The sequence below is a fragment of the Sturnira hondurensis genome, unplaced genomic scaffold, assembly GCF_014824575.4.
Source record: "Sturnira hondurensis isolate 20B ecotype Veracruz unplaced genomic scaffold, ASM1482457v3 Scaffold0007406, whole genome shotgun sequence".
NCBI classification, from domain to species: Eukaryota; Metazoa; Chordata; class Mammalia; order Chiroptera; family Phyllostomidae; genus Sturnira; species Sturnira hondurensis.
This window is the reverse complement of record NW_028080037.1, coordinates 2,244,243-2,252,961: the sequence shown is the minus strand read 5'-3', so window position 1 is coordinate 2,252,961 and position 8,719 is coordinate 2,244,243. Positions and strand designations below refer to the sequence as shown.

At 59.5% G+C, this 8,719-nt stretch overlaps 1 long non-coding RNA gene across 1 annotated transcript; it reads right to left on the bottom strand.

The window, feature by feature from the left end:
• Positions 1-4,694: 4,694 nt before the first annotated feature.
• Positions 4,695-6,660, bottom strand: LOC118991345 (uncharacterized). The gene is made up of 3 exons (XR_005067385.1): positions 6,606-6,660; positions 5,028-5,146; positions 4,695-4,943 (listed from the first exon to the last, which is right to left on the bottom strand). It is a non-coding gene; the product is annotated as an uncharacterized LOC118991345 (long non-coding RNA).
• Positions 6,661-8,719: the final 2,059 nt, after the last annotated feature.

The following is an 8,719-nucleotide window of genomic DNA, read 5'->3' as shown; positions in this document are numbered from 1 at the left end:
GGCTGCGGGGGTGGGGCTGGGCTGCTTGGAAGGACTGTGCGGGCACCGGGAAGTTGCGCCAGGCCGTTTTGGAGCCAGGCCTCTATCCCAAGGGCCCGTGGGACTGCGGGCCCTGGATCAGAAGCGCACTGGACAAAGACCAGGCAGGACAAGGGTACGGAAGAGACATCTGCCAAGCGTGCACATCTGCGCAGCCATGAGGGCTGCCTGGAGAGCTGGCAGTCCCTGTGCCAAGGTACACAGGGGCGTCCCCAGACCATCAGGAGCCGCAGTGGCCAGCTGTCTCAGCTGCTCTTGCCCACGCTGGCTCCTCTCGGGTAGTGAGGTGGAAACCGAGGTTTCCAACATTGTGCTGACACCCCAGGGACCCACGGGGTGGCAGAAAGGAGGACTTCTGCCAGATGTCTGCCCTCTCCCCACCCAGTCAGCTGGCTGGCACCGGCTGCAGAAGCTGCCCTGTCCAACAGGAGCCAGGACTCCCCCAGGGCCCCCACCCCCCTGTGCATCCGTGGAGAGTGAGTGTGCAGACTCTGGGTGGGTGCCAACCGAGGGCCGCTAAAACCCCCCCGCCGACCCCACCCAAAGGTCGCCCCTGGCCCCACACTCCGGCACCCTGCCTCGAGGGCTCCCCAACACCGTCAAGACCCCACCCCCGTCTGGCAGCACCATCCCCTGGCATCCATCACACTGGCGAAGAGAAATACAGACACTGCGGCATCGCCGTCCCGGGATTAATGTCCCCGCTGTGAAAACAAACCTCACGTCTTCCCGCCAACATTTATTTTTGATAAATGCTGTGACTTTGCCTTGACATTTCGGAAGCAGCGGGAGGCCATTACCCGGTGACAATGTTCTATTCCACTGACATTATCTCTTAATTATAATATGCAAGTAACGCTGAAAAAAATGGCCCATAAATAGCTCATTTGGAGTTGCCGAGCTGGGCTCTGTCGGGAGATGCCGAGCGGCCTCACTCAGCCCTGGCAAATGAGGGAAGACAAATGGGCGTCCGGGGGCCCGCCTGCGACCTGCCTCTCCACGGGCTCGGCGCACAGTGCAGGAGGTGGCAGGGAGGCGAGGGTCTGGGGGCGTCCCCCGGGCTCCCCAGGCCCCTGTCCTCCACCCCCCATCCCATAGAACAGAGGCCCCTCGCCCCACTGCCAGTGAACAGCCGCCAGCTTCCGTCCTGCACAGCGGTTTGCTAGGTCACACAGAGGGGACAGGCAGGGTTTTTTTCCAGGAAATTAATTCCGTCCGAGGGCAGGGAGGTGGAGGAAGAACTCCTGGAGGGAATCCCGCTCCGCCGCTCCTCTGGGTCCTCAAGGGTGGAAGAAACATTCACCAAAGGTCAAAGGGAGGGGTCCTGGCTTCCGGAAGGGCGTCCTCGGGGACAGGGCACCAGCGGCTGTGGAACGGGTGGGGAAAGAAATGTGGACACCGCCTTAGACCCAGGGGACAACACAAGAGGTTTCAGAGACTCGCAGGACAAACACAGTTTCCCCCCTCAACCTGCTTAGCTGCTCGCTGCTCGGTGTGGCGTCTGCTGGGCTGGGGACCAGGGGGTGGGGGCACACAGGGCTGGTGGTCCCTCAGGCTGTGCCCCACACCCTCCACTCAGCCCTTCACCAGCTTCGAGAAGTCTGTTCCAAGAGGTCACGCTCAGTGTGAGGGGTTGGGGGCTCCAGCGACCCCCCGACGCAGCAGCACTGAGGGAGCGAGGCTGGCCAGGAAGTGACAGTGTCTGTCCCTGCTCAGGGTGCTGACCACCTCGGGGAGGACAGCTGCCAGGCAGGTGTGAGGGACCAATGTGGCCCTGATCTTCGGATTTTGGAAAAGTAGCTGAAATGCACATTTTTATGTGAAATCCCTTGATTTTTAAATATTGGCCACTAATCTGGGGTTTTTCCCCGGATTACACACTGGGTAAGCCAGAGTCAGCAGGCCTATGGGATTTCACCCTCTGGTCTGGCCCCAAGCCACTGCCTTCCCCGGGAGATGACCCCACATGGACCTGGAGTTACCCCAGAAGCTGCCCTGCCCTGGGACCATGGCCAGAGACAACAAACCATGCCAGCTCCCTGACAACGAGCCCCAGGGGACAGACACCTGAAGTTCACTGACCCTTCACCTGCCTCTGACCCCCAGGGTTCCACGCCAGATCAGTTCTGCGCAGCCGGCCTGCATCAGCTGGCCGAGTCAGGCCGCCCCACCGGAGCAGAGTGGGAAAGGACAGCAGCCCGGCTATCTGAGGGTCACCACGAGACGGAAGGAGGGACAGCGGGGTGAGCCCTCAGCAGGACCCTGCACACACCAGGCTCACGGCCTAGAGGGTGGAAATCATCAGAACTGGAATGAACCAGAAGAGAGGGCCTTGGTGGCCGCGCTGTTCCCTTGTTTCCAGGGAAAGCACAGGGACCAGCATCGGGGACACACGCAGACTTGTGTGCGGAAGACCTGGGTTTGCACCCCAGTGGCCTATGTCACCGGGCAGCTTTGAACAGCCCGCTCAACCTCTCTGAGCCTCCATTTCCCCATCTGTAACGGGGTGAACTCGTCCTTGTGGAATCTTTGTAGGGACCGAAAGGCACAGACGGTGTGAGCATTGGGCCATCAAAAGGCACCAGGGCCTGGCCGGGGACCCGGTGGGTTGGAGTGTCACCCCTGAACCAAAGGGTTGTGGGTTGTCTGCCTGGTCAGGGCACAAGCCTGGGTTGCAGGTTCAATCCCCTATTGGGGTGCATATGGGAGGCAATCGATCGATGTTTCTCTCTTTAAAAGATCCATAAACATGTCCTTAGGTGAGGATTTTAATAAAAGGTCGCGTGGGAAAGGAAGCACCCTCTTTTTACCGCAGTTCCTGCTTTCCCAGTGGAAGGGGCTGCTTCAAGGTTCCTGAGACGTGCGGAGCCCTCCTGCCCAGCTCCACACGGAGGTGTTTTGTGCCGGCTCCCGGGCCACGTCCACACTGGCCATGCGAGGCCTGACTCCGAGACTGATGTCACCGAGAGTGGCCTGGGGCGGCCTGGCCAGAGCGGTTCATGACTCCCATGGTCTGCCTGCTGCTCCCCAGACCCTGCCTGCCTACCACCACAGGGCCTGCACTCTTGCCTCTGCCTCCACCGCGGCCCAGACCAAGCCAACGGCTCCGTTCTCCTCTCGACAGCCACCCTGCTGCTGGCCTGGCAGCTCAGTGGGTCAGGGACCGGGATCTGTTCTGCTCACCAGTCTGTCTCGTGCCTACAGCTGGGCCCGGCAAGGCCTGGGCACTCGACCGTTATTCACGGAGTTCATGAAGGAGACTAGTTTTCTGCGGGCTCCTTCCGAGCCCGATGCTGTGCTAGCCCCTGCAAGGGCGGTGTTTCCGGGGCCCCCATTGCGATCCAGGAGCTGAGCTGCGGCAGCCTGGGCAGTCCAACAGCAACCAACAGCTCCCGGGGGGGTGCTCAGCCGCTTCGAGCAGCGAAGGCTCATTTCTGGCTCGAGCTACACAAGTTCTCATGGACTATGCCCCGCACAGTCCTCCTCCCGGGACCCAAATGGACGCAGCAGCCACCGTCTCTGGTGCTGCCTGTGCCCAGGCAGAGGGAAAGGACTCGGGAAGGTGCTCACTCCGGCAATGCAAAGGAGCAGCCCGGGAAGTCCTGCAGGGTACAGATCCTCGGCTCTCAGCTCATTGGCCAGAATGAATCACGTGATCCCACCCAACCATGAGGGGGCCAGGAAGTGGCATCCTCCCAGGTGCCCAGAAGCTGGAAGCTGGATCTGGTGTGCACACCCCTAACAGCTCCCACGTTGGCATTTTTGTTGACCCCATAGTTACAGATGAGGATGTGGAGGCTCAGAAAGGTTAAGTGACTCACCCAAGGTCACCCAGCCTAGTAAGTAGCGGATCTGGTATTCACACCTCATTCTCTCGACTCTAGAAACTAGAGTCTCAGCTGTTACCATGGATAAGCCCCAGAGTATGGTGTTTAATCCTGTTTTTGCAAAAGATAAACACATTCAGTGAATCTGGCTGACGAAGAGCACCCAGCCCCACACCTCCAGCAGGGGGCGTGGCACCGCGGATCCCCACTCGTAAATCGCACAACTGCCCAGGAAACGACAGCTCAACGACCGACCGAGGCCTGTCCGAGACGCCCTTCGTCAGCCCGAATAGCATTTTATTCCATCAGAACTTGTTGCCAGTCATTCAACATCAGCAGATTCCGCATTTTCGGAAACCATCTCCCTCTGAAAATTAAACAGAAACACTGGCGGACTCGGCCACACGAGTCCGCGCCCCGCAAAGCTGGGCTGTGTGTGGATGGACCCAAGGGAGGACAGAGAGGCAGCCGGGCAGAGCACGTGGGACGACGACGGTGACATTAGCCCGGAACCCACGCACCACACGCTGCTTTCTTTAACCTCGCGCCCCACAGCCACACTTCCACGTGTTGTCATCACAGTCTTAACAGGAGTAGCGTCAACTGCGCGCCTTCGAAGTGTTGATGTGCCGCATGAGGGGAGGCGCAGCCCCGCCACCCAAGCCCACTCCCACCCGCTGTCCCGCCAGGCTCACGGCAGGGCACCCCGCCTCCCTCTGGCCCGAGCTCCGGGCACGCCCCCCTTCGGCGACCAGAGGCGTGGCCTTCCGGGCGCCTTGACACTGCGACCTGCCTCTGGGGGCGCCTGAGCTGGCCTCTGCTGATTGCACGCATCATTCGAAGCAGCTAGTTTTACTCGCGGAGGAGAGCCACCCAACGGCTGACACGCGCAAACGGGACCATGAGCTGTCTGACAGCGACACCCCCTGGTAACACGCGGTATTACAGCTCAGCGTCTGAAGAAACCTCGTCAATACCGCAGGTCCTGTTACCAATAACGTCCTTTCGGTCAGGGTCGTCTTGTTCTGAGGTCGGTGAGACGCTGTAGGAGCTTCACCCTCGTTTATATCGATTAGCCTGTGATAAAATTGGTTTCATTATACATTGTTTCCTTTAGAGTAACGCCACTTATGACGTTAATCTGGGATTTTCTGTGCTTACGCTGTGTCCTGGATGTTGGGGTTTGTCCCCAAACTGCTCTGTGACACATTTCAAAGTTCTCGCTAATGACTTTCAGCCCGAAGTGCATAAACGCCCTTCTTTACAATCCTCACGAGGACCTGCAACACACGCGGACCTGGGTTAGGGTTCCCATTGGGCGCAGAGGGGTCCCAGTGACCCGCCTGGGGGGCTCGGTGTGCCCAGGCCCCTTGGGCAAAGAGCTCCGGCTTCCTCGCCCCGCCCCTTCCGGAACCGCTGAGGCTGCGGGCCTGGGAGGAGCCACGCCCCTCAGTGGCACAGCTGTCTCTGCCACCGCCAGAGACCACAGTACCGAGCAGGACCAGTGACTTCCCCTTGCTGGGGGTCTCTGTCCCCTAGAATGGAAGAAATTCCTGTGGCCCAGAGAAAGGGCAGTTGGGGCGGGTCACACAAACAGACGGAGCATCCCAGAGATCGAGGGATGTTCTGCGGTTCTGAAACATCCCTCTGACCCATCTGCTGAGATTGAGCTCCCGGGCGCAGTGGAAGTCCCGGTTTGTAAGGGAGGCGGAGGAGGTAAATGAGATCTGGTTTGCAGAAATGCGCATCGTGGCCGATGCTGCTCAAACATCTGTTTTTCCTTCCAGCAGAAAGCGAACAGCTCCCTGTCAGAGGCCCCCTCCGGCCCCCACCAAGACTCCCTGATGTTGTCAGGTTTGCTGGGGCTAAGGCTGCGCCCTGAAATCTGGACATGCTCACGACTCCGGACTCTAGGACACTCCAGACCTCCAGACTTTGGAAAAGCAGGCCAGGCCGAGACCCTCAGGGGCTGTCCCCTGGGACTTCAGGCTGTCAGAAAGCAGTTCTCACCAGAGCAGCGAGCCTTAATCGGAAACCCTGGGTGGCTTCCTCTCTCTCTCCCGCCCTCTCTTTGGAGTCCCGCTGTGGGCTTTGCAGAGCCAGGCCCTCCTATCAGGAACCTTCGCTCTCTCTCCTCTTCTTCCCCCTCATTCTCAGCCTGTGGGGACTGCACCTGGGTGGTCCTGGGCCGTGAGCTCTCCAGAGCCGCTGGGTATGTGTGGTGTGCAGGCCTCGTCCTAGAGTCGGGACTGCGTTTGGGGGAAATGGGTCTTGCAGCCTCCTTTCTTTTTTTAAAAAAATTATTTATTTATTTATCTTTAGAGGGGAAGGAAAGGAGAGAAGGAGAGAAATATCAAGGTATGGTTGCCTCTCGTGAGTCCCCTGCTGGGAACTGACCTGCAACCCAGGCATGTGCCCTGACTGGGAATCAAACCACGATCGTGTGGTTCACAGGCCCGCGCTCAATTCACTGAGCTACATCAGCCAGGTTGCAGCCTCCTTTCGTCTGCCGGATGCCTCGAATTCTCCAGCAGCAGGACCTGCCTGGACCCTTGGCCAGAAATGATGTTCCTTGAAGTCATCCCCCCTGGTGTGGCTCCGGAAGGAATGAGAGAGGGTAGGAGTCTCTGGTTGCCAGCGCCGGCCCGGTCTCCTGGCAGGAACAGCCAGGTGTGGCGCTGGCTGAGATCGGTGGCTGGGACCTGCTGCTGGGGTTCAAATCTGGACTCGGACACTCACCAGCCATGAAACCTTGGGCTCCTAACTTCACCTCCCTGTGGCTTAGTTTCCTCATCTGTAAAAGGGGGGGGGGGGGGGAGAGTAACAACAGCCCTGACCTGGGTTACGAGGAAAACGAAAGGCACGCATGTCACACAGAAGTGCACAGTGAGCACTGGATAGCCACTGGCGACGCTGATTCGGGAGACGAGGCTGGTGTGTGAGGGCCCAGCTCCGGCCTGACTGGGCCGACCGTGGCCAGCATCCGAGATTTTGTATCTGCGGGGCATCTCAAGTTTGGGGCAGGACTGGGCTGGTCCCCGAGGGACCAAAGGCAGCCATCTGGGCCCTGCATTCAGGATAGCCCCACAGCCCATAGTGAGACTGAGGGGCCGCTCTGGAGAAGCGGGGGGGGGGGGGGGNCGCGCTGGAGAAGGGGGGGGGGGGGGGGAGCATCCTGTCCCAGTGTCCCGTCCCCCAGACAAAAAGAATCGGGAACACTTCCCATTACCATATCCTGCCCTGCCCAGGCCAGACACTGTGCATTACCGTTTTTAAAAACCCCACAACTCACACAGGTATTGTACATTTCAGGGCACACTGATGGGTGGAAGCTGTGACCTTGAAAGATGGAAACACACCAGGAGCACAGCTCCAGTCCGTTGGATTTTCATTTTTACCGTGACTGTACCCAGAAACCACTGCTCAGCCCACTAGCAGCTCTGGGTGAGCGCAGGCCTTTGCACCTTGGACCCCGGCCGCCCTGCCTCCCTGGTGGCCATGCCAGCAGTCCAGGCCTCTTGCAGACCCGGGGCTGGACTGGGCCCCCGAAATACAGAGTGGGGAGGGAGGGGGAGCTGTGGAGCAGACCAACAAAGGGAGGTGCACGGAGAGGGGCAGCGGCACCCAGGCGGGCTCTGGGCTCTCTCCTCCTGCAACTCAGCTCCCATAATCCACTGCTCTCAGATCACTGTTTCAGCAGAGACTTGCCCACACACAGACTGCGCCAGGCGCTGGGGACAGAGCAGTAACCCCCCAGGCGGTGCCTGCCCTCAGGGGCTTACCACCTGAGGACCGAGGCAGGGCACAAGCAAAGGGAGACCCAAGTGCAAAGGGCAGGTCCTCGCAGGGACCCTGAGAGGGGAAGGCCAGAAGCACCCTCCCCTGGGACTGTCTCTGAGGAAGCAGGAAGGAAGGAGGAGCAAGGAACATGCCTCACTTTTCTCTCCTCCTCCCTCCCCATCTCGTCGGTGCTCCTCAGGTTTTGAGGCAAAAGCAAGGGGCAAGAGGGGGCTTATGAACTTGAGCGTCTCCCCGGGGACCCCTCCGCATCCACACCTGCCTGCAGTGAGATTCCCTGATGAACAAAGAGCGAGCCCGGGGCTCCCCAACACGACGCCCTCCATTGGTTTCTTCCCCACTGTGTTTAAGACCCGAACTGCAGGGCCTGCGGGCTTGGCCCCTGCCTCACCCTCCAGCCTCACCTCCCTCTCCACTCACTACACTGCAGCCACACCCCACGCGTTCCTGGTCTGCACGGCTCAGGGCCTTGGCATCTCCTGTTCCTAGCTCCTGAAGTGCTCTTTTCCCGATTCCTTCCAATCTTTCAGGATTCAGCATAAGAGGCACTTTTCAGAGGACACTTTTGGAAACAGTCACTAAGTAGCACCCCCGTTTCCAACCTCCCCTCATCCCGTCACCTTGCTTTTCTTTCTTTCCTGGCACCCCTGCTCTCTGCAGTTATCTTACCCATTCATTCCTGTCACTGTCACCCCCACTAGAACACAAGCCCATGAGGGCGGGACCCCTCCTGCCTTGTCTGCCCCTGTTTCCGAGGTGGGTGACTGGGGCTCTATCGGCTCCAAGCAGATCCCTTCTGACTATGGACCCCGCCTTCCTGTGCTTTCGCGTCTGAACCCCAGCACCTGCCGGTCTTCCTGGGACACCCACCCTCCTGCAACACCCCTGGGCCCAAGCACCTTTGTATCAGCGCCTCCGACTGGGGACCCCACCCAGAACAAGTCCCGATATGAGTGTGTGACACGCGGCTGGCACCCGGCAAACACTCTTGAGTAAACAAGCGAATGAAGGGACTAACGCACCAACCTCGACTCTCACAGCTGGACTCCCAGCAC